General features: G+C 37.2%; 1 long non-coding RNA gene across 1 annotated transcript; it reads right to left on the bottom strand.

The window, feature by feature from the left end:
* Positions 1-859: 859 nt before the first annotated feature.
* Positions 860-2,650, bottom strand: LOC128655431 (uncharacterized). Its single transcript, XR_008401792.1, has 2 exons — positions 2,435-2,650; positions 860-1,790 (listed from the first exon to the last, which is right to left on the bottom strand). It is a non-coding gene; the product is annotated as an uncharacterized LOC128655431 (long non-coding RNA).
* Between the last annotated feature and the right edge of the window lie 14,596 nt (positions 2,651-17,246).

Here is a 17,246-nt window from a genome sequence, read left to right on the forward strand (position 1 = left end):
GTGGGACTTCCTTACTGCATGTTAAAGGGACAGTCTGTTATGGTTTAAAAATATAGATAATCCCTTTATTACCCATTCTCCAGTTTTGCATAACCAACACGGTTATATTTATATACTTTTTGCCTCTGTGATTACCTTGTAGCTGTAGCTCTGCATACTGCCCCTTATCTCAGTTCTTTTGACAGACATATATTTTAGCCAATCAGTGCTGGCTCCATGGCAGTAAGCACATGGTTACCTATATGAACTAGCAGTGTCTAACTGTGAAAAATGAGATAAGAGGCGGTCTTCAAGGGCTTAGAAATTAGAATATGAGCCTACCTAGGTTTAGCTTTCAGCAAAGAATACCAATAGAACAAAGCAAATTTGATGATAACAGTAAATTGGAAAGTTTTTTAAAATGATATGCCCTATCTAAATCATGAAAGTTCAATTTTGACTAGACTTTCCCTTTAAGCATGGATGATACAGTTACACTTTTAACCTGTCTGAAAGCCAATATAGTGTTGTCCTCGAAATCAGACATAATGCATTCTGCTTATACCAATATTTAAAAAGTCAAAATCACTTTAACATATGTATGAATATGGGACAAGGGTTTTAAGGGGTTGGACCTTATTTTTTTAACAGATGATGATTGATATGATCCATTTGAATGCAGGATTTCTATGATGCTTACTATTGCTGTGGTCGTATAAACTAGTCTAAAGATATTACATTCACCACTGGCAGGAATGCTCAGTAAGGAACTGAACAGAGGAATGTTCTTATCGCCCCCTATATGAGTTCTGGTGTTCACTCCTTTGTCAGTCAGTCTTTGCACCAAAGGGCATTTTATGAAACATTTAATATAAAGCAATTGTTGATTAATATATTTATTTATTTTTTCATTAGAGAAGCCCCTATGTATGGTTTAAGATGAGGACGAGAGTCTTCAAAAATGAATAAATACCTTTTTTTTTGGTGAAACGGTTAACAATAACATTTCAATAAAGTCCAATTTAAAACCATGGAACTATAATAATTACCTGTGATAAAACAAATTCAGCCTTTCCTAATATACACGAAGATAGAAGAATTTTGGACTTTTGAAGACAATAAAGGTCATGTGTTATGGAAACAGGTTAAAGGAAGAGAATAAGAAACACTCTCATGGGTTGGATAGACATCCTACACCATATCCCTAAGTAATGTGTTCTACTGAAGTGATTTTAGAAGTTTTTAAAACTACCAGTCCATTATCTATTTCAAAGCCTACCTATGCCTCAGATTCAATTGATAGCATATTTCTAAAGTCATAAGGAAAATATCATATTCCAGTTGTAAACATAATTGTAGTTACAAAATATCATTATAGATTGTAATGGAGTTTTCTGTTGTGTTAATGGTGGTTAACAAAAGAAATGTAGTCTAAAAATGTTGCACTGAGTGCTGCCTTATTTATAAATGCATTTAACTAGATATTGCATTGTGTCTGGCAAAAATCCTTAATACCAAGAAAGCCTCACTGATCGTTCAGCAGTGTAGACACCATCAAGGAATCCAACCCATTAACCATCCGTCAATATTTTATGAAGATTCACATCTCTCTTAAAAAAACAAAACTAAAAACATTACAAAGAGTAATGGAGTAATGTTTGGGCTTTGACGGTACTTTACACACACATACAAATGAACATTTAAATGTAAATAAATGAATTCAGAGTCCAGTGGGTAAGTGCCCAGATGTAAAAGTCCTCATTTTCCTGGTTGCTGTTCTTTCTGAGTTCACATTAGGATATGAAATGAAGCTGTGAAGACAAAAAGCAAATAAAAAAAAGAACACATCATAGTGCATTATTCAAAACAATGCATTACAGCTGCCCCCAAAATAAAATACACCTAACTAGAATGCTGTTCTCTTCCCACATACAATACTCCAGACTCATCTCACTGACTGGTCTCCAGAAAACCTCAAGGAGATTCTTAATATTCTACCTGTTTGTCGGAAATGACTCCAGGATAATTCTAGCATCCTTCCCTTAACTGCTTTTTAAGTAGGAACATTAAATAACATCAGTGAAGAAGTTATCAATGAATAGCTGCCAATAACATCTTTCATATAAAGACTCTCATCTCTTATACTTTCTACTGGAGTAGGAATTAAAAAAAAGAAGTTACCAGTAATGTTGTTAAATGACATTTCTGTGCAAAATCTTTGGGTTTGTGAAATGAAGATATTTGTGGCATCATTTTGTCTTCAGACTACACTATAGTAAGTGTAATTGACACAATAGTAAAACAATATATGGTGATCAATATCCCTTAACCAGTTTATATTGTGACCAACTAGGCACTGCCTTATTCTATTTTGCAATTGCAAAAGAGTGAAGAACACAGAAAACTTACAATGGTGAACATGTGACTCTGCCAACTAGCTGATGGTGGTTATTACCTTGAAAGAAATCAGCAAGTTCTTTATAGTTCTTTTGGGATAGAATTTCTTCCTTTCTTGCTTCAGATTTGTACTATAATATTTCCATACAGAATTTGTATCCCACTTGGCTTCTTTCAACGCAGCACTGTTATCTGACTTGATAAACCAAGCTTTGTTATTGCAGATGAAAACTGTAGTCTAGTTTACCCTCCTGATCGCCAGTGACACCTTTTGTCTTTGGTACTGGGTGAGTATGAGATGATCTGTTTTACTGTTTTATGTCCTTTTAGTAGCTGTGCTGTCTGAGAGCCTATACTGACCTCTGCTGGGCACTTTTGGATATGCAGCTTTTCTGCAGTTTTGCAATATAACAACTAGAGCAGGTTTTCCCATAAGTTATATCTGGGCTGTTCTTTGATTTCCCATTTAAAGTTAAAAGAAATGTGTTGTGCACAATTATATTCAGCACCTCTATAGTGACCTAAATGTAAAGGAACAATAAAGTAAAAATAGAAACATTCATGATTCAGACAAAACATGCAATTTTAAACAACTTTCCAGTTTACTTCTGTTACATCATTTTCTTTGATCTCTTAGTGTCTTTTGATGAAAAGCATACCTAGGTAGGCTCAGGAGCAGCAATGCATTACTGGGAGCTAACTGCTAATTGGTGGTCGCACATATAAGCCTCTTGTTATTGGCTCACCCAATGTGTTCAGCTAGCTCCCGTTAGTGCATTGCTTCTCCTTCAACAAAGGATACAAAGAGAATTAAGCAAATGTGATAATAGAAATAAATTGGAAAGTTGTTTCAAATTGTATGTTCTGTCTGAATCATGAAAAACAAATGTTGGGTTTCATGTCCCTTTAAAATGGGTGTTTCAGTTGAAGAACATTAGTCCCTATGTCAAACGAAGACCAGTTTGGCTTCTGACTTCAGATTTCCCTATGTTTAGCCACATACAAAAGTAAACTTTATAAAGTGTACAGTGTAGATCCTGTGATTTTTCTGTAGGTGAGTGAGAGTGGGATACTGTAGATTGAATACATTTTACAGGTGCATGAGACTAAAGCTCATAGGCGTTACTGAGCTGGCAACTTGCCGAATTTGAGAAGTTTAAACAATGTAGAGGAACCTCAAAGTGACAAGTTATGTGCTCAGTTCCACATAAATTAATGGACCATGAATCTTTCAGCACTGCTTACACTTAGTTATGTACATTACTGTGGTGGCACCCAGATAACTTTAAAAAAAAACACATTCATAAAATCGCCTTTTGAATTTTTTTTAGACTGAATAGACAGAGAGCTGTATTGCATTCTGCTCTGAAATATGAGACACTTTTAAACACATAAAAATAAAAAATAGTTGAGTTAGCAAATTTTACAGACTGAAGTTAGGATCTATAATTGTTTATATTTCAATTTGCTTTTCTCCTACGTAACCTATTATACAGCTCAAACTGGAAAATGAATAAGACTCTTGTCCGTGGTGATGCATATAAGAGGGAGAAGCTTATTGCCAAGAAGATGGACATATTTTGCAAAATAAACTTTGATATCATACCATCCTGTATCGCTTCCTTTGTAGGTTTGCCAAGCAAAGTCAGACAGATATTAAACATCTCTGCAAGCAGACACCCTCCTCTCCTACAACTTCACTGCAAATCTCTGCAAGGTAATATCACTGACTTCTGTCTGCAATCAAGAAATGTGTGAACATGCTTTCTACATTTGTTTGGGCCATTTTACAAACTCTCTCTGCTGTCTTATCAGATTCCCATTCTCCCTCCTCTGTTTGCAGTTAATCTACCTCCCCTTGACACCCTACACATCTCTACATATTTCTAATTTTTTTTTCTCAACAGCAAACTCAGACATTAAACCTCTCTACAAGCATCACAGACACCCGCTCCAATTCCTACAAGTTCACTTTAAATGTCTGCAAGCACTTCACACCCAACCACTTACCCATTGATATAACCTTCCCTTCTAACTAAGATCAAGTGTTACTTCACCTGACTGCAAGTTAACATACACCATAAGGTATCACATAAGTGCTTTGTACTCCACCCTTCCTCCAGCCATCACACATCCTCAAAAACAATCAAATCATTGTTATAGTAATGCAGTTCTTTCCCCTCTCCTGCTGTCATATACCTTTTTCTTCTTCTTTAGATTGTAAGCTTGAGAGCCTCTCTAACTGTAACTCCCTTTGTATAAAAGTGCATCTACAACTGATTGTGCTCAAGGGCAGGCGCTCCTCTCCTTTTGTTTATGTTTGTCAATGTAAGTGTAGTCATGTACATTGTATAGTCTTACATATTGGCCCCATGTGCTAACCGAGAACTTGAGAAGTTGTCTGCACTCCTTCGCTGCATACAGGCAGCAGACCTGTTCATCCTCTGGCCCGTATGCATCATTACACACTGTGATGAAATGCCCACTCCTTCTCTCGCGTGACCAATCGCACAAGAGAAGGGTCTGTCAATCACCCCGAGCAAACGAGTTCAGGGTCATTTCTCTTCGGCACCTCATAGATGGCGAAGAGTGTTGGTCTAATGACTGCTGCTTCTTACATTGTGGAAAGCCGACTTGCATGTGCGAACCTGCCCCACAAGGGCTCCCGAGCCGCTTACGCCGTTTCATACATGGAGCCCAATGTCACATTATGTCTTTTATTGTATTGTACCCTTATGATTATAATGTACCTCTGTGTATCGCTTCATAAAATGTTGGCGCTTTATAAATAAATGATAATAATAATCACCTTAATTACTTTATGTACTGATAGAATTGTAACTACTTTAGAATTATAATTATCATTTTATTTTTTAATAGTGTATGTATAAAAATAAATAGGTCAAGAGATATTGCTTTTAACAGGATTCTAACATTTATGAATTTTGTAAGGTTATCTTTTTAATTTTTTAAAATACATTTCTTAAAAGAACAGTTAACACCTTGTAATTACAAGATGGTTTTGTAACCTTGCATTACATTAACATACCAGGCGAGTAGGACATTTTCTAAATGTTTTAACACCTTGTTTGCTTTAATATCCAAACTCCAAGCACCACTTGCCTTTTGTGGAGGAGCCAATCCTGACTTGTTACTGGAGTAGACAGGCCTAGCCGCTGTCATTATGTTAGCAACACATCCATTGTCTTGCAGTATGTTATCATCTCTGTTAAGGCCAATTAGGGACAGATATGTAGCAGAGTAAGACTTGTAATGTCAGCAGTGTGCATTTCCAACTCTCAGAAGTGAAAAACCCATCATTTTCAACTTCCAGGAAAAGATAGCAAATAAATAATAAAAGTAAATTAGGTTCTTATTTTACTATACGTAATAAAAAAATTATATTACAATTTAAAGTGTTTCCCTTTAAGGAATCTTGCAGACTTTAATGAATCTACTTCTATATGATGTGTAAAGCTTTAAAGAACCATGATACAGTGATACTGCTTCTACATCAGAAAAGCAGACGGCTGCTCCTTGTGTGTTACTGGAGCTATGGCTTTGTTGCCATGTGTGTGCTTCTTGTTTACCCTCAGCACCTGAGCCAGGATGGCATTGCTGTTGATAAGAAACAATCATGGGATGTCAGTGTGTAGTGGCGAATACATTTTATAAAGTGGCAACACTAAAAAGAATATCTTGCTCATTTGTTGAACTCCTATTGTATATTTCTATTAACATTTCTTTTTAATTATTGCTTTTTTCAACATATAGAAGTGAAGTGGCTCTACATTAAAATAAATTGTGTGTCTATGTGTATTTGTGTGTATGTATGTGTGTGTTTTTGTATGTGTGTGTGTGTATGTGTGTGTGTGAGTATGTGTGTGTGTTTTTGTATGTGTGTGTGTGTATGTGTGTGTGTGAGTATGTGTGTGTGTTTTTGTATGTGTGTGTGTGTATGTGTGTGTGTGAGTATGTGTGTGTGTTTTTGTATGTGTGTCTGTGTATGTATGTGTATTTGTGTGTGTGTGTGTGTATTTGTGTGTATGTGTGTGTGTTTTTATGTGTTTGTGTGTGTATGCAGGTGTGTGTGTATGTGTGTCTGTGTGTGTGTGTGTATGTAGATGTGTGTATGTGTCTGTGTGGTATGTGTGTGTGTCTATATATGTATATGCGTGTATGTATGTGTGTGTGTGTGTATGTGTATTTGTGTGTGTGTGTATTTGTGTGTATGTGTGTGTGTTTTTATGTGTTTGTGTGTGTATGCAGGTGTGTGTGTCTGTGTGTATGTGTCTGTGTGGTATGTGTGTGTGTGTATATATGTATATGCGTGTATGTATGTGTGTGTGTTTTTATGTGTTTGTGTGTGTATGCAGGTGTGTGTGTATGTGTGTCTGTGTGTGTGTGTATGTAGATGTGTGTATGTGTCTGTGTGGTATGTGTGTGTGTGTATATATGTATATGCATGTATGTATGTGTGTGTGTTTGTATGTGTGTGTGTTTTGTATGCGTGTATATGTAGGTGTGTATGTGTTTGTGTATTTATGTGTGTCTATATGCATTCCCCTCAAGTCTACAAATTTCAGTCATATATTATCTATACAGTATTTCACAATATTACACCACCAAATCAGTATTAAAGGAAACCTATATTTGTGCATGTGTTAACTGTGTGATATCCAGAAAAGTCAAATAAATGAATGGCAACAAGCATTTTCAACTAACGAATATTCAGAGATGCACATGAATATTGCTCTCAAAATTATGACTACTTGTAATCTGAGTGCAAAAATGGAAGTGGTATGAATTTTGTGAAAGCATTAATAGTACCTCATATGGCTTAGCATTATTGATCTCTACTTGCAATTTGTCTTAAAAATGTGAAATCTGAATTTAAACTCCCAACATGCTATTAAGATTGCTGTTACTTCATCAATTACATCACTAGTGACATCATATATGACACTATCCATTACATAATATAAATAGGTTTACTGTTAGATATGTTTTAGGACGTTTCCATTGCTCACAGCAGTAAGTAATAACAATTGAGAATTACACTTTTGAAATATACCTGTGGCTATATTGGACAATAACAAGTGTAGATGAACATTGAATGAACTCACAATACACAGGGGGCCAGATACTAATATTTAATGTAATATTTACACCACACCCCTTCTAACCTTCCAACTGGACACTCTTATACAGGGAGTGCAGAATTATTAGGCAAGTTGTATTTTTGAGGATTAATTTTATTATTGAACAACCATGTTCTCAATGAACCCAAAAAACTCATTAATATCAAAGCTGAATAGTTTTGGAAGTAGTTTTTAGTTTGTTTTTAGTTATAGCTATTTTAGGGGGATATCTGTGTGTGCAGGTGACTATTACTGTGCATAATTATTAGGCAACTTAACAAAAAACAAATATATACCCATTTCAATTATTTATTTTTACTAGTGAAACCAATATAACATCTCAACATTCACAAATATACATTTCTGACATTCAAAAACAAAACAAAAACAAATCAGTGACCAATATAGCCACCTTTCTTTGCAAGGATACTCAAAAGCCTGCCATCCATGGATTCTGTCAGTGTTTTGATCTGTTCACCATCAACATTGCGTGCAGCAGCAACCACAGCCTCCCAGACACTGTTCAGAGAGGTGTAGTTTTCCCTCCTTGTAAATCTCACATTTGATGATGGACCACAGGTTCTCAATGGGGTTCAGATCAGGTGAACAAGGAGGCCATGTCATTAGATTTTCTTCTTTCTTGCCAGCCACGCTGTGGAGTACTTGGACACGTGTGATGGAGCATTGTCCTGCATGAAAATCATGTTTTTCTTGAAGGATGCAGGCTTCTTCCTGTACCACTGCTTGAAGAAGGTGTCTTCCAGAAACTGGCAGTAGGACTGGGAGTTGAGCTTGACTTCATCCTCAACCCGAAAAGGCCCCACAAGCTCATCTTTGATGATACCAGCCCAAACCAGTACTCCACCTCCACCTTGCTGGCGGGAGTCGGACTGGAGCTCTCTGCCCTTTACCAATCCAGCCACGGGCCCATCCATCTGGCCCATCAAGACTCACTCTCATTTCATCAGTCCATAAAACCTTAGAAAAATCAGTCTTGAGATATTTCTTGGCCCAGTCTTGACGTTTCAGCTTGTGTGTATTGTTCAGTGGTGGTCGTCTTTCAGCCTTTCTTACCTTGGCCATGTCTCTGAGTATTGCACACCATGTGCTTTTGGGCACTCCAGTGATGTTGCAGCTCTGAAATATGGCCAAACTGGTGGCAAGTGGCATCTTGGCAGCTGCACGCTTGACTTTTCTCAGTTCATGGGCAGTTATTTTGCGCCTTGGTTTTTCCACACGCTTCTTGCGACCCTTTTGACTATTTTGAATGAAACGCTTGATTGTTCGATGATCACGCTTCAGAAGCTTTGCAATTTTAAGAGTGCTGCATCCCTCTGCAAGATATCTCACTATTTTTGACTTTTCTGAGCCTGTCAAGTCCTTCTTTTGACCCATTTTGCCAAAGGAAAGGAAGTTGCCTAATAATTATGCACACCTGATATAGGGTGTTGATGTCATTAGACCACACCCCTTCTCATTACAGAGATGCACATCACCTAATATGCTTAATTGGTAGTAGGCTTTCGAGCCTATACAGCTTGGAGTAAGACAACATGCATAAAGAGGATGATGTGGTCAAAATACTCATTTGCCTAATAATTCTGCACACAGTGTAGATCTTGTCCTGGTTAAAGGGAAAAATCCATTATAAAACCTTTTAAAAACTTACTTAGAAGCTCCCAGTTTAGGACTGTTGATGAGGTAGTCTGGGACACCCACTGAAAGAGGCTGGGTAAACAAAAAGAGCAGACAACCCCCCTTCCCTGCATATAAAAGATAACATAATCAGGAGCCTGCAGGAGTCTGTAAACGTGTGTATACATCTGGCACTGTTGGGCTTTTTTAGGAGTCTGACAATCAGCATAATGTTCTTTAAAAATAAGCAAAACTGTACATTTTTATAAAAACACTACCAGATAAGCTATATAAATGGATCATCTACAAAACATTTATGCAAATAAAAATCTGGTGTACAATGTCCCTTTAAGAGGTATAATGAAGTTACACCACAGGATGTCTTCTACTGAATACGTAAAAGTCCCTTATTAAAAATATGAACAGCAAGTTATTAACATTTAGTTTAAAACTATATAAAAATTTTTTTAACATTTATAATCAGTAAATCATAATTCTGTTTGACACTCAAGGGAAGTGCAATAGCTGGTTCTAGTTATTTTTTTTAAGCCTGTTCTTGCACAACTTTACCAGAAGAGGGCGCTCTTACACAGCAAAACATGTTTATGGTCTCTAAAATTCTGTTTAAAGCAGCAGCTGAATTTTTTACATGTTCTGTTTGCCAGTCTGTGTCCAGAAAGGGATCTTTACCCTCTGGTGTCATATTAATAAATGTTACCAAAATGCTTTCAGCTATCAAATGCTGATATATCAAACTGCAAAGCAGTTTAGAAATTCACTCGAGTCCTATATCACAAGGCTCTTATTCTCCAAAAGCAGCACTTGTTAGACCCACAAAGTAGATAATTACACCCAGGAGAACAGTTTGAAAGGAATCTAAATGGTCACTAGAGAGTCAGCACATTTACTATTAGAAGAAGTAGGCAGCGAGCTACAAAACATAAATTGCTTACACATGTTCATGTATGTGACAGTTGTAACAACCCTGAGATGGACACTTAGTAAATATAAATCAGAGGGATATTAAAATGAATTTCTCCTTTTTTTTTAACAGTGTTTAAAGGGAGATTAAAACCATATTTATTGTAAATACAATTTAATATGAGTTGTTTGTGTGTGTCTGCTGGAAATAAACAAATATACACCGGCATACATACATTCATGTTTACATACAGATATGTATACGGATTTTGGACCATAGCTAACATTGTATATATTATAAAAGTAAGTGGACACCCATACTTATTATTGAGTTCAAATATTTCAGTCACACCCATAGCTAACAGGTTCATAAATCCATGGCAGTAAAATGGGTTGTACTGAGGAGCTCAGTGGCTTTAAAGGGACATTATACAATTGGGGCCCGATCACATATGCGGCATCGCCCGCAAAAGCTGGCGTCGGCTATTTTTAGACAGACTTTGCGATCACATATACAGCGCCGCATGCTGATTTTACTCCCATAAACTAACATAGAATCAGTGTCCCAAGTCGGTATCACATATTCAGCGCAAAGACTTCTGCGCCGAAATTGGAGACATTTTACTCCAAATTCACCTCACCATACATAGGCAAGTCTTGCACTGAGTATATGAGCACCGTAACTCCATGGAAGTCTTAACAAACACCTAACGCATGCGCAATATGTACCTCTCAACCGCCATTCCCCCACCACAATAACTTATAAAACTATTAACCCCTAATCCGCCAACCCCCAAATTGCAAAGTATCTAATAAATTTATTAACCCCTAATCTGCCACCCACCCAAAATGCAAAGTATCTAATTACACTAATAACCCCTAATCCGCCATACCCCCAAAATGCAAAGTACCTATCAACACTATTAACCCCTAAACCACCATCCACCCACAACACAAAGTACCTAATTACCCTATTACCCCAATCCGTTAAACTCCCACAACACACTCTATCTAATTAACCTATTAACTCCTAAACCGATCCCCCCACATAACTACAATTACATAAAATTAAAAAAAGACTACCTTTAAAAATTAATAAAAAAATTACCAAAAATAAAAAATCCTATCTTTACATAAAAAACAACCTAACTAAACCTAATCTATTAACCCTATAAAAACAAAAAATACACCCCAAAATAAAAAAAAACTAATTTAACACTAAACTACCAATAGCCCTTAAAATGGCCTTTTGTAGGGCATTGCCCTAAGTTTAACAGCTCTTTTACATAAAAAAAAATACAAATTACCCCCAACCACCCAAAATAAAAAAGACCTAACTTTAAATAAACCTAAGCTACCCATTGACCCTAAAGGGGCATTTGTATTGACATTGCCCTTAAAAGGGCAATCGGCCCTTTAGTGCCCATTTAAAAAAAAAAAAAACCACCCAAAAAACCCCTAACAATAACCCCGTCATAGGTACTCATCATTCCGGCAGTAAAGGTCTTCTTCTAGGTGGATCCATCTTCATCCAGTGCTGGGTCATCTTCTTTCTTCATCCCGGTGGGGCAGAGACATGAGGTGGTAGACCCTGCAAACTCACAGAGCGGTGTCACCGCGTACTGAAGCACGTAGTGTGTAACAATCACCTCCCATCTGTTGCATCACTCACTGCAGAATTCCAAACTGCCTCTAGAAGCAACATCTGCACAAGAGCTGTGAGTCAGAAGCTTTATAAAATGGGTTTCCATGATTGAGCGGCTGTACACAAACCTCACATCAACATAATCAATGCCAAGCATCGTCTGGAGTGGTATATAGGATGCTGCCACTAGACTCTGGAGAGGTGAAGACGTTCTCTGGAGTGAGGAATCACGCCTCACTATCTAGCAGTCTGATTGAAGAATCTGGGTGTGGCAGATGCCAGGAGAACAATACCTACCATAATGCATACCACCTACTGTAAAGTTTGGTGGAGGAGGGATAATGGTCTGGGGCTGTTTGGGCTAGGCCCCCAATTTCCAGTGAATGCTCAGCCTAATGCTACAGGATACAAAGACATTTTAGACAATTGGGTGCTTCCAATTTTTGGCAACAATTACAGGAAGACCCTTTCCTGTTCTAGCATGACTGGGGAACATGGCAGTTTCGATAAGGGATAGGAAAATCTAGTGTATAGAGAAAACGAGATTTATTTATTTTTACTATAGACCCAACCACAGTCTCACAAGTGCACCCTGCTGAATATTTCCCCAGGATAACTGCGCAATGCATTGCTGTTTCAGAGAAAAAATCTTTCATATGGAGCACACCTACCTACCAATCACTTGCTTTGTCCGGCTCAGAAATGAAACTGGAGTGTGAAAGGCTACTTTAAAGGGACACTCAGGTTAAATTAAATTTTCATGATTCAGATACAGCATGTAATTTTAAACAACTTTCCAATTTACTTCCATTAAAAAAAATGTGCACAGTCTTTTATATTTACACTTTTTGAGTTACCAGATCCTACTGAGCATGTGCAAGAATTCACAGACTATACGTATATGCATTTGTGATTGGCTGATTGCTATCACATGGTACAAGGGGAGTGGAAATATACATAACTTTGAAAATTGTTATAAAAAAATCTACTACTCATTTGAAGTTCAGACTAAGTGCTATTGCATTGTCTTGTTATCTTGCATTTGTTGATTATGCAAATCTAATGTGTTGACTGGTCCTTTAAGTATTTGTATGGTTATAGTGTTTTTTTTAATTCCTTTTATAAAGGGACCAAAGGTATAAAACACAATACATAAGACAAGCGTGTATAGTGGTTAAGGCCTTGATCACAATCTATCTGCAGTGGCTTTTTCTGGCCTAAATGACTACACATCAATGACACAATACAGTCAAATGGGCCATCTGCAGCATGAAGATTATTTCACTTATATTTCTAAGTATGTGGTTCAATAGTTACGTCCAGAGTTCAAAGCCACCCCTGTCCTGTTTAGAGACAGTGTTCTATAGCCTAAGGGCAGGTACAGCAGCCCCACACAGGTGAAGTACAGACGCTTCCAATACATATGATCAGCAGCAACTTTTACAGATAATTCAAAGCATATCTTCCCTTGGTGACAAATTGCTTTTGCTCTGCAGGCAGCCTTGGAAGCATTGCAGAAAGGGTAATTACATTTATCCGTATTCACAGACAATAGAGATTGCAGGCCTTTTTCCAGTACAATTTATAGGAGACATCTCCATAAGCTTAGCAGCCATTGCAGTCTTTGTTTCCACATCTGAGCACATCCCAGCAGCATCAATATGTTGTTCAAACTCGCAAAGATGACCTCCATGTTATTACTGTGAGAGGCTGTATACAACATGGTATGTAAAAGATCCCACCCGAGAACCTGGCGACTTCACCAAAATGAAACCAATCCTCAGGGGCTAAAAGATGAGATATCTTGATCCAAAAGAGTTCCTAGGCACAATTATTCCCAAAAGGAAATGTGGATGGCGAATATTATGGCCTAAATTTGTCTCAAATGCTAATAACTTGCACAGAGTGTTAGTGGCCAAGTTTGTGGCCATCTTGAAACTTCAACAAACTTATATCCTACTCATGGTTATAACTTTAAAGGACCAGTAAATACAGTAGATTTGCATAATCAACAAATGCATGATAACAAGACAATGCAATCAAACTTACGCCTAGACTTAGAGTTTTGCGGCCAAAGGGGTGCGTTAGCTACGCGTGTTTTTTCCGCCCCACACCTTTTAAACAATGCTGGTATTTAGAGTTCTCAGAAGGGCTGCGTTAGGCTCCAAAAAGGGAGCGTAGAGCATAATTTACCGCCACTTCAACTCTCAATACCAGCGTTGCTTACGGACGCGGCCAGCTTCAAAAACGTGCTCGTGCACGATTCCCCCATAGGAAACAATGGGGCAGTTTGAGCTGAAAAAAAAACTAACACCTGCAAAAAAGCTGCGTTCAGCTCCTAACGCAGCCCCATTGTTTCCTATGGGGAAACACTTCCTAAGTCTGCACCTAACACCCTAACATGTACCCCGAGTCTAAACACCCCTAACCTTACACTTATTAACCCCTAATCTGGCGCCCCCGCTATCGCTGACCCCTGCATATTATTTTTAACCCCTAATCTGCTGCTCCGTACACCGCCGCAACCTACGCTATCCCTATGTACCCCTAATCTGCTGCCCCTAACACCACCGACCCCTATATTATATTTATTAACCCCTAATCTGCTGCCCCTAACACCACCGACCCCTATATTATATTTATTAACCCCTAATCTGCCGCCCCCAACGTCGCCACCACCTACCTACAATTATTAACCCCTAATCTGCCGACCGGACCTCACCGCTACTCTAATAAATGCATTAACCCCTAAAGCTAAGTCTAACCCTAACACCCCCCTAAGTTAAATATAATTTTATTCTAACGAAATAAAATAATTCTTATTAAATAAATTAATCCTATTTAAAGCTAAATACTTACCTGTAAAATAAACCCTAATATAGCTACAATATAAATTATAATTATATTGTAGCTATTTTAGGATTAATATTTATTTAACAGGCAACTTTGTATTTATTTTAACTAGGTACAATAGCTATTAAATAGTTAATAACTATTTAATAGCTACCTAGTTAAAATAATTACAAAATTACCTGTAAAATAAATCCTAACCTAAATGTAAATAAACTACCTACAATTATCTACAATTAAATCAACTAAACTAAATTACAAAAAAAACAAACACTAAATTACAAAAACAAACAAACACTAAATAAAAAAAAAATTAAAAAAGATTACAAGAATTTTAAACTAATTACACCTACTCTAAGCCCCCTAAAAAAATAACAAAGCCCCCCAAAATAAAAAAATGCCCTACCCTATTCTAAAAAAAATAATTTAACAGCTCTTTTACCTTACCAGCCCTTAAAAGGGCCTTTTGCGGGGCATGCCCCAAAGAAAACAGATCTTTTGCATTTAAATAAACATACAATACCCCCCCCCCCAACATTACAACACACCACCCACATACCCCTAATCTAACACAAACCCCCCTTAAAAAAAACTAACACTAAGTGTTGTAATGTTGGGGGGGGGGTATTGTATGTTTATTTAAATGCAAAAGAGCTGTTTTCTTTGGGGCATGCCCCGCAAAAGGCCCTTTTAAGGGCTGGTAAGGTAAAAGAGCTGTTAATTTATTTTTTTTAGAATAGGGTAGGGCATTTTTTTATTTTGGGGGGCTTTGTTATTTTTTTAGGGGGCTTACAGTAGGTGTAATAAGTTTAAAATTCTTGTAATCTTTTTTTATTTTTTGTAATTTAGTGTTTGTTTGTTTTTTTGTAATTTAGTGTTTTGTTTTTTTTGTAATTTAGTTTAGTTGATTTAATTGTAGATAATTGTAGATAGTTTATTTAATTAATTTATTGATAGTGTAGTGTTAGGTTTAATTGTAACTTAGGTTAGGTTTTATTTTACAGGTAATTTTGTAATTATTTTAACTAGGTAACTATTAAAGAGTTATTAACTATTTAATAGCTATTGTACCTGGTTAAAATAAATACAAAGTTTCCTGTAAAATAAATATTAATCCTAAAATAGCTACAATATAATTATTATTTATATTGTAGCTATATTAGGGTTTATTTTACAGGTAAGTATTTAGTTTTAAATAGGATTAATTTATTTAATAATATTTATTTTATTTTGTTAGATTTAAATTATATTTAACTTAGGGGGGTGTTAGGGTTAGACTTAGCTTTAGGGGTTAATACATTTATTAGAGTAGCGGCGAGGTCCGGTCGGCAGATTAGGGGTTAATACTTGAAGTTAGGTGTCGGCAATGTTAGGGAGGGCAGATTAGGGGTTAATACTATTTCTTATAGGGTTTTTGAGGCGGGAGTGAGGCGGATTAGGGGTTAATACATTTATTATAGTGGCGGCGAGGTCCGGTCGGCAGATTAGGGGTTAATAAGTGTAGGTAAGGTAGCGGCGACGTTGGGGGGGCAGATTAGGGGTTAATAAATATAATATAGGGGTCGGCGATGTTAGGGGCAGCAGATTAGGGGTACATAGTGATAATGTAGGTGGCGGCGGTGTGCGGTCGGCGATGTGGGGGGGCCTCGGTTTAGGGGTGCATAGGTAGTTTATGGGTGTTAGTGTACTTTAGAGCACAGTAGTTAAGAGCTTTATGAACCGGCGTTAGCCCAGAAAGCTCTTAACTCCTGGCTTTTTTCTGCGGCTGGAGTTTTGTCGTTGGATTTCTAACGCTCACTTCAGCCAAGACTCTAAATACCGGCGTTAGAAAGATTCCATTGAAAAGATAGGATACGCAATTGACGTAAGGGGATCTGCGGTATGGAAAAGTTGCGGCTGGAAAGTGAGCGTTAGACCCTTACCTACAAGACTCTAAATACCAGCGGTAGGACAAAACCAGCGTTAGGACCCCCTAACGCTGGTTTTGACGGCTAACGCAGAACTCTAAATCTAGGCGTTAGTCTGAGCGATTTTTTTCTGACAAATTTTAGTTATGTCTATTTCCACTCCCCCTGTATCAGGTGACAGCCATCAGCCAATCACAAATGCACATACATATATTCTGTGAATTCTTGCACATGCTCAGTAGGAGCTGGTGACTCAAAAAGTGTAAATATAAAAACTGTGCACATTTTGTTAATGGAAGCAAATTGGAAAGTAGTTTAAAATTGCTGCTCTATCTGAATCATGAAAGTTTAATTTTCACTTGAGTGTCTACTTAAAAAAAAAAAAGAATTTGTTTACAAATAAAATGCTAATGTTTACACTTGTACCTTGTGTCCACAAAATGAGAACAGCTAAACCCGACTAAAACCTGAAGAAAATTCTGCTTACAATGCAAGACTAAGGACACTTCCTCCTACAATGTCCTAAAATACAAATCCAACCTATATTCATTATGCTGCAAATAAAGACTTCTAAAATAAACCAGAGGAGGAAAGCATTCGCTTTTTTTTATGGAAAAAAACAGGTAGAGCAAAATGTGCAGCACAAAATGTTTGTGCTCGTCACGAAATAAGACAGTGCCTATAAAGTACAAATAACAAATTAAACACAGCTTAGTGAGTATAACATGTCATGCTATAAAAGTACATTGCATTGGAACTGGGGATGCGCAT

The sequence above is a fragment of the Bombina bombina genome, chromosome 4, assembly GCF_027579735.1.
Source record: "Bombina bombina isolate aBomBom1 chromosome 4, aBomBom1.pri, whole genome shotgun sequence".
Lineage (NCBI taxonomy): Eukaryota > Metazoa > Chordata > Amphibia > Anura > Bombinatoridae > Bombina > Bombina bombina.